Below are 23,785 nucleotides of genomic sequence, written 5' to 3'. Positions count from 1 at the left end.
GGCCCATGCCCTTGACCGGAATCGAACCCGAGACCCTTCAGTCCGCAGGCAGACGCTCTGTCCACTGAGCCACACCGGTTTCAGCAGCAGTGGTTTTTAAACACGTCTTCCCGTGACCCAACAGTCCAATGCTGTGGAGAACAAAGAGTGTGTGAGGACGCAGGGAGAAACACGAGAAGGCAGAGTCTGTTTGGGGGACCATCGCTTCTTTCGGCATCTCCCGGAGCCCTGCCAGGCCAGGGGGCGAGCCGGACACGCCCTCGCCCTCGCCCTCGCCCTCGCCCTTGCCCTCGCCCTCGCCCTCACCCTCGCCCTCACCCTCGCCCTCGCTGCCAGCCCTTGCCCTCGCCCTCGCCCTCGCCCTCGCCCTCGCCCGCGCCCTCGCCCTCGCCCTCGCCCTCGCCTCGCCCTCGCCCTCGCCCTCGCCCTCGCCCTCGCCCTCGCTGCCGGGCCCTCGCCCTCGGGAGATGCTCAGCGCAGCCCGTGCCCGGGAGGGTGCCAGTCACCGGCTGTTACAGACGACATCGCGCACACAGGGGGCCGGGTTTCCTGACGGCTGCTCATCCCGCCCCGCAGACGCCCAGGACCAGCCTCGAGGCCACGCACGGCGTTCGGAAGGTGCTCGCCCGCGGCACAGGGGATTCTCACTGAACGGAAGTCAGAGTCCGCTGAGGCCTCATCAGCACTCCCCGTCCCCGTCCCCGTCCCGTCCGAGTTAAATGCCCAGCGGAGAACGGAAACGGCAGCCAGAGGAGCGTCCGCTGACCGCCCGCCCGGCTGACCGCCGGCCGGCTGACCGCCCGCCCGGCTGACCGCCCGCCGGCTGACCGCCCGCCGGCTGACCGCCCGCCGGCTGACCGCCCGCCCGGCTGACCGCCCGCCGGCTGACCGCCCGCCCGCCCGCACAGCCGCGGAGGCCAGGCAGCCTTGTACCGCAGGAAGTCACGGTTTTATTTTATTTTATTATTTATTTTATTAATCTTATTTTATTTTATTGTTCTATTTTATTGTTCTATTTTATTATTTCGTTTCATTAATTTTATTTTGATTTATCATCTTATTTCATGTATTTTATTTTACTTTATTTATTTTACTTTACTTATTTTACTTTATTTCATTTTACCTTAAACACCTCGCACTCAGCACGTCACACCCCAGCATCAGGCTTTTCGCTGATACACGGAGGAAACGGATGGAGACAGCCCGTGGCCGGCTGAGCCCCGAGGCCCCGCCCCGCACCATGGACTCCAGGCACCGCTTCTCCCGAGAAGCACAGGAACCCGTAGCCGACACGCAGCCCCCGTGGCCCGCCGTGGCGCCCCCTGCCCGGCTGAGGGCGGTGCGGCTGCCGGTCACAGCCCCGGAGGAAGCGGGAGCCGCCGGGCGCGTCCCCGGACACGCACTGAGCCCAGCGGTGCGCGGCCTGAGGACAGGACGGAGCCGGCCAAGGTCACGGCGCAGGGCCCGGCGGCAGGCGGCTCACGGGGACGGCCCGGCCCTCGGCTCAGGCGCAGGCCGAGCATTTGGCAGAGGCCCCGGCGCCGAGTCAGCACGGCCGGTTTGTGGGACGCAGGCCCGTTCAGAGCCCACGAGGCCGTGTATTTTAGGCGAACGGTGCCACGTGCCAGCCACGGTAAGGACGTTCCACGTGGGGCGCCCTCCGCCGGCACCGTGTCCCCCCCCCCCCCACCCCAGCTCCGGGAGGCGGGAGGCGCTCCCACCCAGGGCCCAGCCGCCCCCGAGAGCCACCGCGTCCTGCCGGCTCCAGACCCAGGGCCCCGGCGGCGGCCGCCAGGAACGCACACGGCTCTGAGTGCCGTTGGGGAAGACGCCCTGCGGGTGCCTTCGGGAGTCCCGTGTGCGGTCTCTGTAGGCAGGGCCGTCTGCCCACAGGTGGCCCGGAACGCCACCCGAGCCCCTGGCCCGGGCCCCACGGGCCCCACGTCCCACTGAAGAGCTACCAGGGCCGTGCCCCACGCCCTCCCGCCACCACGGTGACCGCCTCCCTGCCCACGCCCTCCTGTCACCACGGTGACCGCCCTCCCTGCCCCGCGCCCTCCCATCACCACGGTGACCGCCTCCCTGCCCCACGCCCTCCTGTCACCACAGTGACCGCCTCCCTGCCCCACGCCCTCCTGTCACCACGGTGACCGCCTCCCTGCCCCATGCCCCCTGCCACCACGGTGACCGCCTCCCTGCCCCGCGCCCTCCCGCCACCACGGTGACCGCCTCCCTGCCCCCGCGCCCCTCCCGCCCCCCACAGTGACCGCCTCCCTGCCCCATGCCCCCTGTCACCACGGTGACCGCCTCCCTGCCCCACGCCCTCCCGCCCACCACGGTGACCGCCTCCCTGCCCCGCGCCCTCCCGCCCACCACGGTGACCGCCTCCCTGCCCTGCGCCCTCCTGTCACCACGGTGACCGCCTCCCTGCCCCACGCCCTCCCGCCCACCACGGTGACCGCCTCCCTGCCCCGCGCCCTCCCATCACCACGGTGACCGCCTCCCTGCCCCACGCCCTCCCGCCCACCACGGTGACCGCCTCCCTGCCCCGCACCCTCCCGTCACCACGGTGACCGCCCTCCCTGCCCCGCGCCCTCCTGTCACCACAGTGACCGCCCTCCCTGCCCGCGCCCATCCCGTCACCACGGTGACCGCCTCCCTGCCCGCGCCCTCCGCGCCACACCACGGTGACCGCCTCCCTGCCCATGCCCCTGCCCACCACGGTGACCGCCTCCCTGCCCCGCGCCCTCCTGTCACCACGGTGACCGCCTCCCTGCCCCGCGCCCTCCGCGCACACCCTGCCCAGCGCCCTCCCGTCACCACGGTGACCGCCTCCCTGCCCCGCGCCCTCCTGTCACCACAGTGACTGCCTCCCTGCCCCGCGCCCTCCCGTCACCACGGTGACCGCCTCCCTGCCCCGCACCCTCCCGTCACCACGGTGACCGCCTCCCTGCCCCGCGCCCTCCCGTCACCACGGTGACCGCCTCCCTGCCCCACGCCCTCCCGTCACCACGGTGACCGCCTCCCTGCCCCGCGCCCTCCCGTCACCACGGTGACCGCCCTCCCTCCCTGCCCGCGCCCCTCCTGTCACCACGGTGACCGCCTCCCTGCCCCGCGCCCTCCGCGCACACCCTGCCCCGGCGTGGTCTCGTTCCTGCCGGACGCCCAGCGCTCCCGGCGGCGGGTGGTGCGGGAGGCGGTGGCCGTCCCGTCAGGGAGTGTGAGTGGAGGGGGCGGGTCTCACGCCGCCCCCGTGGGTGAGCCCGGGTGGCTCCAGGCGGGAAGGCGGAGGGTCAGCGGGTCCCAGCCCCGCTCACAGCCGTTCCAAACCTAAGCCGGGCGCCCAGCCTGAGCCCGCCCTCCCGTCCCACAGCCCGTGTCCGCCTCAGGTTAGGGCCTCGCTGATCCTCCCTCACCGGTGCTCACGGCCTTGTGCTTCACAAACCCGGCAGTGATCTCAGAATCCCACACCACGGGGAGTCCCCGTCACTGTCACTCACACCACGGGGAGTCCCCGTCACTGTCACTCACACCACGGAGAGTCCACGTCACACGTCACTCACACCACGGGGAGTCCCCGTCACTGTCACTCACACCACGGGGACTCCCTGTCACTGTCACTCACACCACGGAGAGTCCACGTCACACGTCACTCACACCACGGGGAGTCCACATCACTGTCACTCACACCACGGGGAGTCCCCGTCACTGTCACTCACACCACGGGGAGTCCATGTCACATGTCACTCACACCACGGAGAGTCCACGTCACACGTCACTCACACCACGGGGAGTCCCCGTCACTGTCACTCACACCACGGGGAGTCCCCATCACTGTCACACCACGGGGAGTCCACGTCACACGTCACTCACACCACGGGGAGTCCACGTCACACGTCACTCACACCACGGAGAGTCCATGTCACACTACGGAGAGTCCACGTCACACTGTCACTCACACCACGGGGAGTCCACGTCACTCCGTCACTCACACCACGGGGAGTCCACGTCACTGTCACTCACACCACAGGGAGTCCACGTCACACGTCACTCACACCACGGGGAGTCCACGTCACTCCGTCACTCACACCATGGAGAGTCCATTCACACGTCACTCACACCACAGGGAGTCCACGTCACACGTCACTCACACCACGGAGAGTCCACGTCACTCCGTCACTCACACCATGGAGAGTCCACGTCACTGTCACTCACACCACAGAGAGTCCATGTCACTCACACCACGGAGAGTCCACGTCACTGTCACTCACACCACGGAGAGTCCACGTCACATGTCACTCACACCACGGAGAGTCCACGTCACACGTCACTCACACCACGGAGAGTCCACGTCACTGTCACTCACACCACGGAGAGTCCACGTCACTCTGTCACTCACACCATGGGGAGTCCACGTCACACGACACTCACACCACGGAGAGTCACTCACACCACGGGGAGTCCTCGTCGTCCTGTCACTCACACCACAGAGCAGACGTCCGGGCCCCCACGCCCCACGGCACAGATTCGCTGGTGTCCGGTCCCCATGGCCATGACTGGTCTTCAGAGGCTGATTTTGGAGCCACACCCGCCTTACTGCAGCCCTGCGGTCGGCAACCCGTGGTGCTCGGGCCACATGTGGCTCTCTGGCCCCTGGAGTGTGGCTCTTCCACAGAACACCACGGCCTGGGCGAGTCTGTGTGGAAGAAGTGGCATTGGAAGGAGTTTAAGTTAAAAAAAATGTGGCTCTCCAAAGAGATGTCAATGGTTGTCCTGCTGACATTTGGCTCCGTGGGCTGATGAGTTTGCGGACTGCGGCCCTGACACGAGGCCGCCCACGGCGTCCGACTAGCAGGAGCCTCGCCTGGACGGGGCAGGGGCCGAGCACGGACAGTGTGATCCACGCTTCACACACAGCTGAGACCTGAGTCCACGGCCGCGCAGGCCGCACGTTACCGGGACTCACCACGGCGGCTCCGGGCGGCCAGCACCCCATACCCCCGCCCCCCCCCGCCTGACAGAGGGTCATCCCTGAAGGCCCTGATTACCCATCTGCCCCGGCCACGGCACCGCTCCCCCCAGAACTGACCCTCAATGCACGTCCGTGTCCCCGTCCCCTGGTCCACAGAGCGGCCGGAGCCCCCGGAGAGGCTGGGGAGCCGCCCTGACCTGGGGGTGGAGGCCCGTGCCCAGGCCGCTTGGAGACACCCCCCTCCCCCGCCCGCCCCCCCCAGCTCTGAGCGCGCCCCCCCCCCCCCCGCGACCAGCCACGCGTTAAGGGAGAGAAGCTGCTGAGCAAACCGAACAAAGTGGCTGATTTCCGATTCCACTCGCTGCGCCCAGCCGGCTCTCACTTAGGCTAATTGCTTAAATGATTGAGAGCCGCATGAATATTCATGCCTCGCGCTGTTCGAACACTGAGGCACAGCTGAGACCGTGCCACCCGCTCTCCCCCTCCTCCCCCCTCCTCCCTGCCTCCTCCCTCCGACGTGGGGCCGGGCCACCTGTGCGTCTGAGCCCAAAGGCTCCGGAGAACCGCAGCAGAGACGGCGGGGGGGGCGGCTGTCCCGTCCAGGCCCGCCTCCGGGCCCTCTGGCCACGCCGGCCAGCGAGGGCCGGGCCTGCGGGGGCGTCGGGGGCCTGGTTCTGTGTTCACCGGGACCTGCCAGAGCACCGCCCAGGACACACGGACACGCCTCCCTCCCTCTCGGGCCCGGTCACCTGTGGGCAGGCGGGCGGGCAGGGTGAGGCCAGCGGTCATGGGGAGGGGGGCGGGAGCAGCCTGAGCCTGTCCCGGAGGCAGATGTATTTACCGCCAAGAAACTGTTCCGTCTCACACCGACACGCGTGATCTGAGAAACCCACCAACTCCAAACCGCAAACAGAAAGGACGCCGAGAGCCGCCGTGCGTCCGCCACCCCGGGCGGGGCCCCTCGCACCCGCAGCCGCACGCCCTGCCCCCACCCCAGGCCGGCACACTCACCTTCCGGCTCCCCGCACAGCGTGCACTGCGACTCTGGGGGAGAGAGAGAGAGAGGCGTTACTGCGCCGCCATCCCGCACCCACAGCCACGCGCCAGCCTCCGCAGACCGGGCGGGTGGAGGGGGGACTCGGCCCAGGACAGCCCCGCGGGGCGCCCCTCCGGCCCCGTGGCTGCCCCCCAGGCCGGGTGCTTCATTTCTGGAGTGACCAGACGTCCCGCTTTGGGCGGGACAGTCCCGATTTTTACCAGTTTGTCCCGCTTCCCAAGGTGGTTAAAAAAAGTCCAGGTTTTTTTTTTTTTAAAGACACGGACTTTCTTGAAAGATCCGGACTTTTTTTAAAACGCCTCAGGACGCGGGACAAGTTGGTAAAATTCGGGACTGTCCCGCTGGTCACCTTATTCATGCCTCACCCTCTGAGCCGGCACACCGTCGCAAGCAGTGCACACACGACAGACACAGATCACGTATTTTATCACACACACAAAAAAAGCCTTCTTATTTTATCACCAATAAAAAGTCTTTGTCACTCAAAAAAAGGTTTTTTTTAAATATGTTTTTCTATTTCAGAGAGAGAGAGAGAGAGAGAGAGCGAGAGAGAGCGAGAGAGAGAGAAACATCAGTGGTGAGAATCATGGACCTTCTGCCTGCCCCACGCCCCGCACTGGAGATAGAGCCCACAACCTGGGCTTGTGCCCTGACCAGAATCGAACCCGGGACTTTCAGTCGCAGGCCACGGCTCTACCCACGGAGCCACGCCAGCCGGGCGTCACTCAGTGGAACAGGGAACCGCACTTCATGCCTTCTCCAGGCACACGGCCATGGGCAAGGGGAAGGTTACATTTCGGAGCAAACGCGGGGACAGCAGGGGCTGCCGGAGGCTCCGGGAGCCGCGGGGCTGGGGCCGGCTCTGGGAAAAGCCTGGGCGCGCAGGTCACGGCACTGCCCTCCGTCAGGAATACATACAGCGAGTCACACACACAGACACACACACACACACACTCACACACACACACACATTTACACACTCACACACATACATTTACACACACTCACAAACACACACACATTTACACACACACACACTCAGACACACACACATTCACACACACACACTCACACACTCAGACACACACACATTTACACACACACACACTCACACACACACACACACACTCACACACTCACACACACACACTCACACACACACTCACATACATACACTCACACAAACACTCACATTCACAAGCACACACACACTCACACACACACATTCACACACACACACACTCACACACACACACACAGCCCCTCTCCCTCTCCAGCTGGTGTGTGGTGGTGCCCAGGGGCGTCCGGGACCGCGGGGGCTGGGGCACAGCTGAAGGCAGAGCCCAGGGCGCTCCCAGGGGGCCCCGTGGGGCCTGTCCCGCCAGAAGCAGGCCGTCCGGTCACCTTAGTAAGCCCCCTGCGCCTGGGTGCGGGCCTGTGCGGCCGGGCCACGGGCTGGCGGCCGCTCTCGGCACCGCGGACGGAGGGAAGCTGCTGTTTCTGTGCTGACGTGTGACTCACTCTGCGCCGGTTAGAGCCGCCGGCCCCGCCCCGGCCGGCCGGCCGCAGGCACCGCGGGCTCTGAACACAGCCGTTGGCTCCCGAGAGGGAGGGAAACATCAACGAGGAGAGTCACTGGGCAGCACGCCCCCTGCTGGGGATCGAGCCCACCGGCTGGCGTGTGCCCTGGACAGAAACCCGGCCGTGACCTCCCGGTTCACCGTCCACGCTCAGCCACGCAGCCAGGCCAGCCGGCTCTCCTTCATTCCGCACCGGCCCCGCCAGCCGTGCCCCCCGCGGGCACCTGCTCAGTGCCCACACAGCCGGAGGGAGAGCCGTCTGAAACGCATCACGTATGCAGCGGCCGAGGCCCTGCCGGGCGCCCGGCCGAGTGCTGGAACCAGGGTGCGGGGTCCAGTTGCTACAGGAAGTCCCAACACCCGGGCCAGGTGAAGCCCGGCACCCGGATGGAGTGGGGGCGGGGCGGGGGGACAGAGCCAGGAGCAGGAGGCTTCAGGGAGCCCCCCCCAGTCCTCCCCGTCCCCGGAGTCAGCTGACACGGCGGCCATAGCGCCCACTCTCCCCCGGCCCCCACCCACGTGGCAGGCCCCGTGCCTGGTGCTGGGACCGCTGCTCCCAGGCTGACCAACCTGCAGGCAAGCAAAACCTGAGAGCAAAGGGGGGTGAAGAGCAGGGACCCACACCCCATCGCCTGCCGTCAGGAGCGGCTCCGGAGAAGGGAAACCGGTGACATCTGAAGCCGGAGGACTTCCTTCTCCCGCCTTCCCCCTCCTCTCCCTCCTCCCCGCTCCATTCCCTCCTCCCCCCTCTTCTCCCCCCTCTTCTCCCTCCTCCCCTCTTCTTCCCTCCTCCCCCCTCTCCTCCTCCTCCCCCTCTCCTTCCTCCTCCCCCTCTCTCCCTCCTCCCCTCCATCTTCTCCTCCCCCTCCTCCCCCTCCATTCTACTCCTCCCCCCCCCCCTCTTCTCCTCCCCCCTCCTCCCCCAACGCTCCCTCCCTCCTCCCTCCCCTGCCTCCCTCCTCCCCGATCCTCCTCCCCCCCCCACTCCTCCCCCCCCTTCCCCCATCCTCCCCCACATCTCTCTCTTCTCTCCTCTCCATTCCCTCCTCCCCCCTCCTCTCCCTCCTCCACACCTCTCCCTCCCTCCTCCCCCCCCTCTCCCAGCCCCTCCCTCCAATCCATCCTCCCTCCTCACCCTCCCTCATCTCCCTCCCCCCCCTCTTCTTCCTCCCCCTCTTCTCCCTCCCCCCCCTCCTCTCCCTCCTCCACCTTCATCACCCTCCTCCTCCCTCTTCTTCCTCCTCCCCCCTCCCTTACCTCTCCCCCCTCCTCTCCCCCTCCCCTCCCTTCCTCCCCGCCTCCATTCCCTCCTCCCCCCTCGTCTCCCCCCTCCCTCCTCGCCCCCCATCCTACTCCCTCCTCCTCTCCCCCACCCCTCCATTCCCTCCCCCCCCCTTCCCTCCTCCCCCCCCCTCTTCCCCTCCTCCCCCATCCCCCCTCTTCTCCCCCCTCTCCTCCCCCCTCACCCCCCTCCTCCCTCTTCTCCCCCTCCCCCTCTTCTCCCCCCTCTCCCCCCCCGCCTCCCCCTCTTCTCCCTCTCCTCCCGTTCCTCCCTCCCCCTTTCCTCCCCTTCCTCCTCCTCCCTCCTCTTTCCCTCCTTACTTCCCCTTCCCCTTCTTTCTTCCTTCCTTCTCCTCCCCCTCCCTCCCTCCTCCCCCCTCTTCTCCCTCCTTCTCCTCCTCCCTCCTTCCCCCTCCTCTCCTTCATCTCCCCCTTTTCTTTCCTTTCCTCTCCTTTCCTTCCTTCTTCCTCCTTTCCTTCCCTCCCTCTCTGCCTCCCTCCCTCCCTCCCTCCCTGCTGGCTCACCCTCCAGTGAGAGAGGCGTCCGCTAACCCAGGAACCGCAGGCACCAGGGCCACAGCCTCTGTGACTGTGGGGGGGTGGGGAGGGGAGTGCACGGCTGTGGAGGAGCGGGAGGCAGGCTAACGGGAAGGCAGGAGTCTGAGGAGAGAGGGCGGAGGCGGCCCAGAGAGGCAGCCTTCCACGTGAAGCAGGTGGCATCGACATCGCTCCCCATTCACGGAGACTCGGGGAAACCACACGGTGACCCAGGTCCCTCCTGGCAGACAGGCCACCGCCCTGCCGCCCGGCCTCCCTCACGTGGCCGCTCCGGCCCCGGGTCCTCGCCAGGTCCCAGCGGGCAGAGTGACTGTGGTTCCCCAAAATCCCCCTCCCCCATCGCCTCCCCCATCGCCTCCCCCCATCGCCTCCCCCATCGCCTCCCCCCATCGCCCCCCCCATCGCCTCCCCCATCGCCTCCCCCCATCGCCTGTCCCCATCGCCTCCCCCATCGCCTCCCCCATCGCCTGTCCCCATCGCCTCCCCCATCGCCTCCCCCATCGCCTGTCCCCATCGCCTCCCCCATCGCCTCCCCATCGCCTGTCCCCATCGCCTCCCCCATCGCCTCCCCCCATCGCCCCCCCCATCGCCTCCCCCATCGCCTCCCCCCATCGCCTCTCCCATCGCCCCCCCATCGCCTCTCCCATCGCCTCCCCCATCGCCTCCCCCATCGCCCCCCCATCGCCTCCCCCATCACCTCCCCCCTCGCCTCCCCCATCGCCCCCCCATCGCCTCCCCCATCACCTCCACGCCCGGAGCCCAGCACAGCCCCCCCGCCCCCGCCCCACCGGCACCAGCCCCTCAGCCCTCGCGGCCGCTCTGCCCGCACACCGGACGCGCTAATTAGTGATGCCACGTTCATTAATTTTCTGTTGTTCCGTAAGCTGGGATTTCTGTCTGCGATGGTCCCTCTAGGTAGGCTTATCTACAAACAAATTAAATCCCATTACGCCAATTACCGCGAACGCCAGTCATCGGAGCGAGCCTTCACACTGGCTCTCCCCCCAGAGCCCCCGGCGATCCTCTCCCCGCAGGAAATATGTGAGGTGGGGACGCCGCCCTGACACGCTCTGTCCTCCTGAACACGCATGCACACGTATGCACACGCATGCACACGTATGCACACGCACCGGGGAGCCGTCCGAGCCGCCTGCCCCGGGGCCTCTGCTGTGGAAACCGAGTCGCGCGGTTTGAGGATCAGCACCCCACACCTTACATCAGACCAGGCCGACCCCTTTCCCACCGGACACCGTTCGCCAGTTTAAGCCGAGGCCGCACTCTCATTCTGAAAGGAAACCAAACGCAGTTGTGCAAATTCTTCTTTTTTCAGGACGCGTTTGATGGCGCTCCTCGGGTGCCCACGTGCATTCTGGGGTCCGGAGGTCAGCTTCTGGGACGAAGCCTGCTGGGGCCCTGGCTGGGGCTCGGGGACTCCCGGACCTGGGGATCCGGGTGGGGCTGCCCTGTGATCTGGTCCAGGGTCAGGGGCTGTGGTCCCACTGATGTGATGGTCTTCAGCAATATTTCAGCTTTCCGATGGAAGTTCTGTGTTTCCTTTATTCCTGTATTATTATTACTAGGGGCCCAGTGCATGGAATTCGTGCATTGGGTGTGTGGGGGGTGTCTCCCGGCCCGGCCTGCACCTCCCGCAGTCTGTGAGCCCTCAGGAGATGTCCTTGGGGAGGGGGCCTAAGCTGGCAGTCAGACACCCTTGGCGCTGCCGCGGGGGCGGCGGGAGAGGCTCCCCCACCGCCGCTGTGCTCGCCAGCCGTGAGCCCGGCTTCTGGCTGAGCGGTGCTCCCCCCGAGGGAGCGCACTGAGCACCAGGGGCAGCTCCTGTGCTGAGCCTCTGCCCCCTGGTGTCAGTGTGCGTCACAGCGACCGGTCGTTCTGCAGTTCGGTTCATTTGCATACTTGCCTTTTATTACACAGGATTAGTCACGCCCTGAGGATATATTTTCCCACTGATACTTAGAGAGAGTGGGAGGGGGAAGAGGGAGAGAGAAACATCCATGAGAGAGACAAATGAACTGGTTGCCTCTCACACACACCCCCCTCACTGGGGGCGGGGATCAAACCTGCAACCCAGGCACATCCCCTTGACCTGGACTCAAACCAATGACCCTCCAGGGCACAGGCTGATGCGCTAACCACTGAGCAAGGCCAGCCACGGCTGTTTTTTTAAACTTTCGAATTGTTCACTGGAAGGGTAGTTAGATGCACTTAATTTCTGTATATTTGTTCTATAACCTGTGACCTTGCTGAACTCGGGCACTATTTCTAATAATTTTTAGTGGATTTCAAAGGACAAATTTACATTGTCTGAAAACAGATACAGTAATGCCTCTTACTTTCCCATACAGATGCCTTCTATATATATTTTTTATTACTATTAGGGATTTCAGAGAGGAAGGAAGAGGGAGAGAGAGTTAGAAACAACCATGATGGGAGAGAATCATGGATCAGCTGCCTCCTGCACTCCTCCTACGGGGGATCGAGCCTGCATCCCTGGTTTGTGCCCTTGACCGGGATCGAACCCAGGACCCGTCGGTCCAAGGGCAGACACCGAACCAGCCAGGCCCCTTGCTTTATTTTCGCCGGCATTTATGTTAGCACCTGCTGCTGTTGGTAAAACTCCCGCCCCTCCACCTGCTCTCCCAGCCCCCCCCCCCCCCCAAGTAGGACGCTCAGCAGACAGGAAGTGAGCTGGAGCAGGGTCACAGGAGTCGGGGTCACGGTGTGAACTGCAGCCTCGGTCCTGGCCCCCCCACCCCCTCCGTGGGCGCTGCACTAGGAAGTTCCATCCTCCTCCCGCCGGAGGCTGCGTCCGGGCTGAGCCACGGCCACGGCTCTGGGGCAGGAGACTCCAGGGGAGCGCAGACCCAGACCTGCGGGGGGAAGGGCCCGCTGGCCGGCCAGGGCACGGAGCAATGGGGAGTGATGAGCCTGAATACACCTGAGTTCCTGGTGGCACGCCCTGCTCCGGCCATAAAGCCCGCGCCAGTCCCGTCCCAGGGCCGTAAACACAGCTGTCAGCCGAGCGGAAGGGACTCGGCTTTGTTTGCCCATAAACAGCCAGGGCACCGGGGACGCGTGTCCGGCGTCCTCTCTCTCACACCTGCGCCCAACGGGGACGTGCCGGGGACGCGCAGAGGGCACCCCGGTGCTCAGGACCCACCGCGGAGGCTCCGTGTGAACTCAGCGGCAATAACCACCGTGTGGCGTCTCACGCCGAGAATACTGAACAGAAACTGCTTTGACCATATGTCCTGCTTTTGGCCGGACAGTCCTGATTTTTAACAATTTGTCCCACATCCCGTGGCGTTTTAAAAACAGTCCCGATTTTTGGAAAGAATAAAATCGGGACTGTTTTTTTTAAAAAAAACAAACCCTCGGGATGCGGGACAAATTGCTAACAATCGGGACAGTCCCGCCAAAAGCGGGACGTCTGGTCACCTTACCTTTGAACCGAAGACCGATCCCGGCCAGGGCATCTGTCCGGGGACCTCTGCAGGCTGCAGGCCCCCTGGTGGGTGCAGGGTGCGATTGCTTCTGTGAAACGCCGCCCTCTCCTCCATCCGCCCGGTGTTTGGCAGTATTTGTGGGACCAACACAGGAACGGCTGCCACGCACCTCTGACAGCCAGCACCGAGCTGTCCCTGGGTCTCCTGAGGGGGCTGGGGGGCCTGGGGAGGGCGGCCACTCGGCCCGCTGCCCTCTTGCCCCCCGCCCCCCACCCCCCTGCACAGCCGGGGATGGGTGCCCGGGGAGGAGGGAGGAGCCAGCACCTCGCACAGACGTTAAAAATAACATTCGCATAATAAGAAGGCCCAAGTCCACCGGGAAGCAGATTTCACAAAATAACAAAGATGGCGGCGCGGACAGTATACACAGAATTCTCAGGGAGCCGTAAGACAACCGCTAACACTCCCTCAGCAAAGCACGTAAACGCCTGCAGATGTGATTGATGAAAGAACCATGAACAGCCAGGAACTATCTGAGCACGCTGTGAGCCCCTCTAGGAAAGAGAGAACGGCAAATTAAAACCAGACGGAGCCCGCCCGGCGTGGCCCAGGGGCTGAGCATCGGCCTGCGAACCAGGAGGTCAGGGTTCCATTCCCGGTCAGGGCACAGGCCCGGGTTCTGGCCTGTGGGGGCTGTGCAAGAGGCAGCCGATGGATGGTTCTCTCTCTCCTCGTTGATGTTTCTATCTCTCTATCCCTCTCCCTTCCTCTCTCTGAAATCAATAGAAACATATCTTGTAAATGACGTTACGTTTAAAAAAAAAAAAGGTGCAGTGGGGTGGAGGGAGGTGGGAGAGGGGATATGGGGAGGAAAGACGTTACTTGGGGCAACGGGCACATGGTGCAGTGTGCAGACGATGTTTTGTTGAGGGGTACAGTTTTGTTAGCCAGTATCACCCCATAAATTCAGGGAAAGAAGGGAGGGAAGGAGAGAGGGAGGGAGGGAGAAAGAGGAAGGGAGATACAATCATGGCCTTTTGACTTGGAAAGGATTAAAAATGAACTGTAATTGGATGCTAGTGAGACTGGAGGAGAAAGGTACTCATGATGGGGGAGGAAGGGGGACATATGGAATACTTCCGACAACAAGGAATCGTCTTAAAAACATTTTAGATATGTTAAAGAGGGAAAGTGCTCATGAACTTCTCGTGGGGACATGCATTTGTTCAGACCATCAGAAAAGGAATTTGCTTTCCCTCTCCATGACCCTTACGATGCTGTAATATCTGGGCTGTGTTTTTACGCCTACTCGTTCACGCTGATGAAATGCCCAGAAATGGAGACAGAGATCCGTGTGAGAGAGGCTCGGAGCAGCAGATGGATCAATAAAACAAGCCGTGGTTAGCGCAGCAGAAGGCAGGAGAGGAGGAGAGGCTAAATATTGAGTAGCTGCTGCACCGGAGGCGCCTGGGACCCGCCCCACGGCCCACGGGAACGGCGGCCGGGGGCGGAACACGGGCAGCCACGTGTGTGTGGAGCGCAGCCCACACGCCAGCACAGAGGAGGCTGGGGAGTCGATGACGGAGAGAGACACGCGGCTCCCCGTTCATGCAGAGAAGCTGACAGACGCGCAGGCCAGAGAACACGGATGTCAAATCACTGGGAGCGACAGAGCGCTTCATGGCAATAAAAGGGCAAGTTTCCAGGAAGCCAGACGCAGCCACGTGTGCATGTCGCTCTGTTACCTCAAAATGCAGAAAGAAAATCGACCAGGTCTCTAAGCAAAAACTAAACAAACAGGCACGTCAGACAGATGGGTCAGGGACTGACCGTAGGGATTTGAAAGACCTGAACAGAACGGTGAATGACCTTGAGCTGTCCATGTGGGCAGAGCCCAGGGTCCAGGAATAAAGCAATTCCACCCACGCAGACCACTGGCCGAGGCCGGCCGCAGGCAGCCGCGCAGGCAAGGGCCAGTGCGGGTCCGACAGGAGCACGTCCAGAGGGGGTGCCTGGCCCAGGGAGCGGATGGGAACAAAGCAGATAACCGGAAGTGGCCGTTTCAGAATTCAGCGACATGCTTCCAAAATGTATCGCCGGAGGAGAAATGAAAGGATTGGAAGATATTTTGAACTGAAGTGTATGCGAGCATCACTGAGCCCAAACATAGGGAAAACTTGCCACCTTACATGCATGAATGATAAAAGATCCACGTTTTAACCCCGCATCTCAGGAAGTAAGAATACAATAGACTCCAATACAGAAGATATCCCAGGGTAGACACAGCTGATACCCACATCCAATTGGCCTGAAGGTCAATTCCTCCCAGTGATACCAACAACAATCAAGACTTAACTACAACAAGGCTGTGCACACAGTCCACAAAGGGGAGCACCAAGAGTGTCCACCTCAGGTAACTGGGAGGCTGACTTACTGAACCATATAGTACACCTTAGCACACAAAGCCACCCTACCAACTCAGGGAAGCAGCGAAAATGCCGAGACAAAGAAATAGATCTCAAACGAAAGAGATGGAGAACAAAAGACTGGATATAGAGTTCAAAACCACGGTTATAAGGTTTTTCAAGAATTTCCTAGAAAAGGCCGATAAATTTAATGAAACCCAACTATAAGTTAAACATACACTGTCTGAAATAAAAAATATTATACAAAGAACCAACAGCAGACTAGAGGAACACAAGAATTAAGTCAAAGGTTTGGAATACAAAGAGCCAAAGGACACTCCTCTGGAGAAGCAAAAAGAAAAGAGAATCCAGAAAGTTGAAGATAGTGTAAGGAGCCCTGGGACAACTTTAAGCGTACCAACATCAGAATTATGGGGGTGCCAGAAGAAGAAAGAGAGCAAGACACTGAAAACCTATTTGAAGAAATAATGTCAGAAAACTTCCCCCACCTGGTGAAAGAAAGAGACTTACAAGTACAGGAAGCCCACAGAACCCCAAACAAGAGGAATCCAAAGAGGACCACACCAAGACACATCTAATTAAAATGCCAAGGGGAAAAAAACAAAAAGAGGATCTTACAATCAGCAAGAGAAAAGCAGTTGGTTACCTATAAGGGAGCACCCATACAACTATCAACTGATTTCTCAACAGAAACTATTGAGAACTGCAGGCCAGACAGAAGTGGCAAGAAATATTCAAAGGGATGAATAGCAAGAACCTACAACCAAGATTACTGTATCCAGCAAAGTTATTCAGAATTGAAGGGCAGATAAAGAGCTTCACAGATAAGAAAAAGCTAAAGGAGTTCATCACCATCAAACTAGTATTATATGAAATGCTGAAAGGTATTATTTAAGAAGAGGAAGAAGAACAAAAAAGATAAAAATTATGATCAACAAATACATATATATCAACAAATAAATCTAAAAATCAAGTGAATTAAAAATGTGAGGAACAGAATAAACTGGTGAATATAATAGAATCAGGGACAAAGAAAGGGAGTGGATTGATAATTATCAGGGGGAAAGGGGTGTGGGGGGTGCAGGAAGAGACTGGATTAAAATCGTACACCTATGGATGAGGACAATGGCGGTGAGGGGAGGGGCGGTAAGGGCAGGTAAGGGGTGGGAACGTGGTGGGGGGAGGAAGCTATGGGGGACGGGGGGGGGGATAAACAATTGTAATAATCTGAGCAATAAAGATTTTTTTTAAAAAAGCCAAAAGAAAAATAATAAAGGTAAGAGCAGAAATTAATTAAACAGAAACACACCATGTTGAGAAAAAACAACCAAAAAAGCATTAGTCTTTAAAGATTTATAAAACCCATAAACCCCTATTAACTTTAAGAAATGAAACAAAAGGAGGCTTAGGGCAACGTCAGAAATGGAAAGAGAAGAATCAAAATGAAGAGATCTTAAGAGGATTAGGTGAGCACAACTTCATGTCCCGAGTGTTTAAATGAACTGAAATGGAAAGTTTCCTGGGAAAACACTCATCGTCATTGCTTCAAGGAGAAGTGAAAACGAACAACCCCGTCTCTGAGAAGGAAATCGCACTTGGAGGGACACATCTTCTCATCAACGAGTCGCCGGAGACCGATGGCTCCCACAGAGACGGCTCCCATGTTTTAGGGAAGAGATCATGCTAATCACACACATGCACACGCACACGCACACGCACACTCAGAGCACGGGAAGGGACGCCCTCCGTGCGCGGTGCTGTCAGGTTAACCCTCATCCCCAAGCAAAGGAAGGAACACATGGACGAGGCCATCCGCTGTCAACACGCAACAGTCCTCACCGACGTGCCAGCAGATGCCACGCAGCACGCACACGGAGGAGCCGGCGCACATGCGTGTGCTTGTTCTGGGCTGCAGGTATGGCACACAGGAAACGGACGGACACCGGGTGAGAGGACGGAGACGCCGCATCGTCCTCAGGGAGGAGGCGGTGGAGCGCTCCGTGCCGGCTGCAGCCGAAGGCCGGCCCGAACCAGAGACACGCTCTGGAGCTGACAGCGGGCGGGCAGGTCCCGCGGGGAACATGCCACGTGACGCGGACACAGGAAGTTCCCGCCACGGCGTTCGAGAACGATCCGTGGCCAGCACCAGCTCTGCTCCACACCCGCCCCCGGGGCCCAGCCAGCCTGGGCAGCTGGAAGCACACACTGGCATTCACAGCCGCCTTGTCATGGATGTGCAGGCTCTATTAGGAGATAAAACAATGTGAGTGAACGGAAGTGACCAGGGAGCGTGACTGGGAACGAAGTCGGTAAAGTGTCTGCTAGGTAGCAGCACAGGCGCTCCGGACGCAGGACCGGGCTGCCCACACGCGGTGCCCACACGGTGCCCACGCGGTGCCCACGCCGTGCCCAGGATCCCGGGGACCGACACTGCCATCGCCCGCAGAGCTGCGTCATGTTTGGGGCGGGTTGCTTAGGGTAAGCCCGGTTCTCTGGGTGAATCCCAAACACACACATAGTGTTATGAGCTGTGGTCGCTGCGCTGTAGGTCAGACCCCAGAATGTATGTCTTTCAACGGGAAACCTGTCCCCTTTGACCTACGCCCCCCGGCCCCTCCCCCAGCCGCTGGGAGCCACCTGCCGGTGCCCCCGACCAGCCTTGTCCGAGCCCGTGTGTGAGTGAGAACACGGGGCCCTCTTCCCCGCCTGACCTCACCGGCGTGACACCCTCAGGGCTGGACCCCTTCCCTCCCCCCTCCGACGCCCTCAGGGCTGGACCCCCTTCCCTCTCCCCTCCGACACCCTCAGGGCTGGACCCCTTCCCTCCCCCCTCCGACGCCCTCAGGGCTGGACCCCTTCCCTCCCCCCTCCGACGCCCTCAGGGCTGGACCCCTGTCCCTCCCCCCTCCGACGCCCTCAGGGCTGGACCCCTTCCCTCCCCCCTCCGACGCCCTCAGGGCTGGGCCCCTTCCCTTCCCCCCTCCGACGCCCTCAGGGCTGGACCCCTGTCCCTCCCCCCTCCAACGCCCTCAGGGCTGGACCCCTTCCCTCCCCCCTCCGACGCCCTCAGGGCTGGACCCCTGTCCCTCCCCCCTCCAACGCCCTCAGGGCTGGACCCCTTCCCTCCCCCCTCCGACGCCCTCAGGGCTGGACCCCCTTCCCTCCCCCCACCCACACACCGAGAGACCACGTTCTTTTTTTTTTAAATACATTTTATTGACTTTTCACAGAGAGGAAGGGAGAGGGATAGAGAGCTAGAAACATCAATGAGAGAGAAACATCAACAAGCTGCCTCCTGCACACCTCCTACTGGGATGTGCCTACAACCAAGGTACATGCCCTTGACTGGGATCGAACCCGGGACCCTTCAGTCCGCAGGCCGACGCTCTATCCACTGATCCACACCGGTATCGGTGAGACCCCGTTCTTCCTGCAGCCCCAACGCACGTCGGCACCAAGCGCTGCCCCTCGGCTCTCTGGGGCCGAAGGGGATGGAACTGGGCGGACCCCAGGGGCCTGCGGGCGGAGGCTCTGGGCCCTTGGGGAACGACGTGAGTTCACGCGCATCGGAAAAGGGGGCGTTCCTGCCCGATCAGGACCAGGGGAGCAGGCCGGCCTGCCGGAAGGTCATCTGAGCACCCCGGAGGTCCGCCGAGGACCTGGGCCTCGCCCAGGGACCTCCGAGTCCCCCCCTGTGGCCGCTCCGTGCGGACAGGAGTTCCTGGCGGCGGAGCTGCGTCTGATGCCGGAATAAAACCTGACCAGCCGGCCAGTTACACACAAACCGCGTGCTGGGGCCGAGGGCCTGGCCCGAGGGTGGACCGGGCCAGTCTGTGACCCCAGCCGGCCCCCGCCGGCCGGACGCCGGGCACAGGCCAGCAGGACTCCGAGGAGGGGCGGGTTTCTCCAGGAGGGGAGTGTCTGCCAGGCCCCACGGCCCGTCGGGAAGGTAAAGGGGTGGGGGCTGCACACACTGGGTCGTCCCTCCGACACCGGAGCGCCACAGCCCACGGGCCTCCCGTCCCCTACGCACACTGCTGACCGCAGACACCCCAGCCCTGACAGCCAGGCCGGCCCGCGGCCCACGGCGTGCACACTGTGCGTCCACCGCGGGAAAGCCGGGAGCGTGCGGCGTGAGGGACCGGGGCCCAGCCAGCCTGTGGCCTCGGCCCCGTGGCTTCCACCGCAGGTCCGGCTGGTCGGGGCGGCCGCGGAGGGCGCGGAGGGCAGGGCGTGCGGTGGGAGCGGCCAGCAGGACAGGGTCCGTAAACGTCACTGTCAGAGCTCGGCCGGCCCTGTGGCTTCTGCTTCAGACACCGAGGGGCTCCGTGGGGTCAGCGGGCGCACTGTGGGTGCTGCGGGGACACGGGGGGGCCGCGGGGAGACAGGGGGGGCTGCGGGGAGACAGGGGGGGCTGCGGGCGCACTGTGGGTGCTGAGGGGACACAGGGGGGGCCGTGGGGAGACAGGGGGGGCTGCGGGGAGACATGGGGGGCTGCGGGGACACGGGGGGCCGTGGGGAGACAGGGGGGGCTGCGGGGACACGGGGGGCCGTGGGGAGACAGGGGGGGGGCCGAGGGGACACGGGGGGGGCTGCGGGGACACAGGGGGGGTGCGGGGACACAGGGGGGCCGTGGGGAGACAGGGGGGGGCTGCGGGGAGACAGGGGGGGCTGTGGGGAGACGGGGGGGGGCTGCGGGGAGACAGGGGGGGCCGAGGGGACACAGGGGGTGGCCGTGGGGAGACAGGGGTGGGGCCGTGGGGAGACAGGGGTGGGGCCGAGGGGACACGGGGGGTGCTGCGGGGACACAGGGGGGGCTGCGGGGAGACAGGGGGGGCTGCGGGGAGACAGGGGGGCTGCGGGGAGACAGGGGGGGCTGCGGGGAGACAGGGGGGCTGCGGGGACACAGGGGGGGGCTGCGGGCGCACTGTGGGTGCTGAGGGGACACAGGGGGGGCCGAGGGGACACGGGGGTGGGGCCGTGGGGACACAGGGGTGGGGCCGAGGGGACATGGGGGGGGGGCTGCGGAGACACGGGGGGGCTGCGGGGACACGGGGGGGGCTGTGGGGACACGGGAGGGGGCTGTGAGGACACAGGGGGGGCTGCGGGGACACGGGGGGGGCTGAGGGGACACGGGAGGGGGCTGTGAGGACACAGGGGGGGCTGCGGGGACACGGGGGGGCCGTGGGGAGACAGGGGTGGGGCCGAGGGGACACGGGGGGGGCTGTGGGGACACAGGGGGGCTGCGGGGACACAGGGGGGGCTGCGGGGACACAGGGGGGGCTGCGGGGACACACGGGGGGGGCTGCGGGGAGACAGGGGGGCTGCGGGGACACAGGGGGGGCTGCGGGGACACAGGGGGGGCTGCGGAAACACGGGGGCGGGGGCTGCGGGGACACGGGGGGCTGCGGGGACACAGGGGGGCTGCGGGGACACAGGGGGGGGCTGCGGGGACACGGGGGCGGGGGCTGCGGGGACACAGGGGGGGGGCTGCGGGGACACAGGGGGGGGGCTGCGGGGAGACAGGGGGGCTGCGGGGACACAGGGGGGGCTGCGGGGAGACAGGGGGGGCTGTGGGGACACAGGGGGGACTGCGGGGAGACAGGGGGGCTGCGGGGACACAGGGGGGGCTGCGGGGACACACGGGGGGCTGCGGGGAGACAGGGGGGGCTGCGGGGAGACAGGGGGGGCTGCGGGGACACAGGGGGGGCTGCGGGGACACAGGGGGGGCTGCAGGGACATGGGGGGGCTGCGGGGAGACAGGGGGGGCTGCGGGGAGACAGGGGGGCTGCGGGGACACAGGGGGGGCTGTGGGGAGACAGGGGGGTCTGCGGGGACACAGGGGGGGCTGGGGAGACAGGGGGGGCTGCGGGGAGACAGGGGGGGCTGCGGGGAGACAGGGGGGGCTGCGGGGACACAGGGGGGCTGCGGGGACACAGGGGGGGCTGCGGGGAGACAGGGGGGGCTGCGGGGACACAGGGGGGGCTGCGGGGAGACAGGGCCGGTGCGGGTCCTCTGAGGCCAGCCGCCTCCAGCTCCGCACGGGAACGCCGCTCTCCCAGCCCCCGTCTGCGTCCGGGGGAACTCGGCCCCTGCTCACCGCGCCGAGCTGCCGGTCCAGGCAGCATCCAGCCCACAGCGCCGGCCTCGGAGCAGACGTGCCCGGACTCCAGACAAGCGGGCTCATCAGAGCCGCGGGGAGAGGGCGGCCGGGCCACGCTGGCCACACGGCAGCAGGAGGCATGATGCCGCATTGAAAATGGACTGTGTGATTGATGCATGGGAGGGGGGAGGACCTCATTCTATAACGCTGTCCCCCAGGAAGCATGGAATTCCTAGCGCACATGACAAAACCCCTCACGACCGAGAAGCCCTCTCACCCACACCACACCCCCAAGGGCTGCGTCTGATGTGAAACGCTGCTGACTTCATTCTCACGGAAGTCATTTTCTTAGAAACACACACACATGCCTGCACACGCATGTGTACACACAAACACACAGCACACATTCACACGCTCGCGCAGACACATGCACCCACGGGTGGGCGCACACAGGAACACATGCTCCCATGGTGCACGCAATGCTGTGGAGGCCTCGGACGCCAGGGGAAGCAGCTGGAAGAGCCTGATTTCCTCAGAAGGTGGGTCCCTGCCTGAGCTGGGCTGGACGTCTCAGTGATCAACACCGTGTGCTTCTCACAGGGAAGGACCAGCGTGCACATCCTCCGGAGCCCGTCGCATGCCCGTGGGACCGCGTGTGGAGTGAGCCCGGGTGCGAGGGCACGCCAAGGACACACTGCCCACCGAGAGCCCACAGCGCCGTGGTCAGCGTTCCCGGGGGACCTCAGCCTCGTCTCTAAGCTGGACCCCCCTCTCCTCCCTCCGCTCAGCCCTCAGCCCCCTCAGGGCCCCGTCCAGAGAAGAGGCCACGGCTGTTGCTGCGGCAATGGCGATGCTGAGGGAGGCTGCTCCCAGGGGGAGCCCAGAGGGGTCGGCCCGGGAGGCCCGGCCTCTGGCCCCTGTCTGTGTCCGAGGACACGGGAGGCAGCGTCTCCCGCCCACGGTACCCGCCCCTCGGCTCCGAGGGAGGCCGCTCGGCAGCTCAGCGTCTCCCATCCTCAGGCCGTCTCTGTCCTTTCATCTTTGACGCCTGGCTTCCTTTTCTATGTGAACTCCCATCTCGGAGTTGCTTTAATCGTTTCTTTTTGAATAAGGAATAATTTTACATAAGTGACTAACGCAGCCACGTATTCACACAGAATGGGACACTCAAGTTCCCGTCACCTGGAAACCGCGTGGCCAGCCGGGAGAGACGGCGCGGTGTCCGCTGCCCACGGTGCACGTGGCTGCCAGGGGAGGGCGCCGGCACCCGCTGGCTGTCCGCGGCCGAGCGCGGGGACGCGGTGTGGGCCTGGCCGCCCGGGAGGTGGCCCCGGTCACCTCATCGCACAGACGTGGGCCGGAGGCACCGGCAGCGAGCACGGCCGTGACCTCAGAGTCACACCTCTGGCCGTAACCCGTCTGCTCCGCTGAGGGTGCTGTGGCCACAGCCGCCCTTCTTTCCCATTGCGAAGGCAGGAGTACTGTCAGCGTGTAAGAGTGTGTACACACACACACACACACACACACGTAGTGCAGAACATGCCAAAACCCAAAGAGTCCCAGTCACCAGCCCCAGGGCTCAGCGGACTTGAGGAAAGACAGTACAAAGGAAGTCGACTGAGCCGGTGGTCACCTGCCTGGGAGCAGGGATTATCCCAGCACCTGGAAGCGGTCCGTGGCGAATGTGTTTGCGGCCCAGCGGATACAACGGTGTGTAAGGAACGTCTTAATGACCATTTCATAACTTCGTTTTTACAACATCCTGCTACACACAGTTACCAATGACAAACTGCCACCCTCGCTAACGCCTGATGACGCTCAGCATGCAGCATTCATCTCCCTTCTGGGCCTGACACACAGGCGCACCGTTTCTCTCCACCAACACCAGCAGCATCTGGTGAGTTAATGTCCAAGAAAAAAAATATTAAGTTTCATTAAAATGCTCTATTATTTTATGTGAACGGTGACTCGTTTACTGCAGCCCTTTGCATTCAGCATGTCTCTATCGAAATGAACCCACGTCGCTATGGAAATGGGAGCTGTGGTTTCTTCGGACCACATACCCTTCCACCTTGTTCCTTTGGCCTTCGCGTTTGACATGCTGGGATTATACCCTCAGGCTCCCGGGAGGCGGGCCCGGGGGCGGGCTCCCCATCATGAGACGAAGGCAGCATTTCACGGAATTTCACCAGAACGGGTCCTACCTCATTCTAAAAGAGCATAACATTGCCTTTGAGTTGTAATCAAGTTTACTTTTTAAAAACAACCTTGAACACACGCCTCTGATTTCCAGGTCAGTGGGCAAGACCCGCGGGCCTGGGTGCAGTTCCCAGCTGCCTGGGGG

The sequence above is a fragment of the Pipistrellus kuhlii genome, unplaced genomic scaffold (genome assembly GCF_014108245.1).
Source record: "Pipistrellus kuhlii isolate mPipKuh1 unplaced genomic scaffold, mPipKuh1.p scaffold_m20_p_3, whole genome shotgun sequence".
NCBI lineage: Eukaryota > Metazoa > Chordata > Mammalia > Chiroptera > Vespertilionidae > Pipistrellus > Pipistrellus kuhlii.
The sequence above is the reverse complement of the archived record's forward strand: the minus strand, read 5'-3'. Positions refer to the sequence as shown.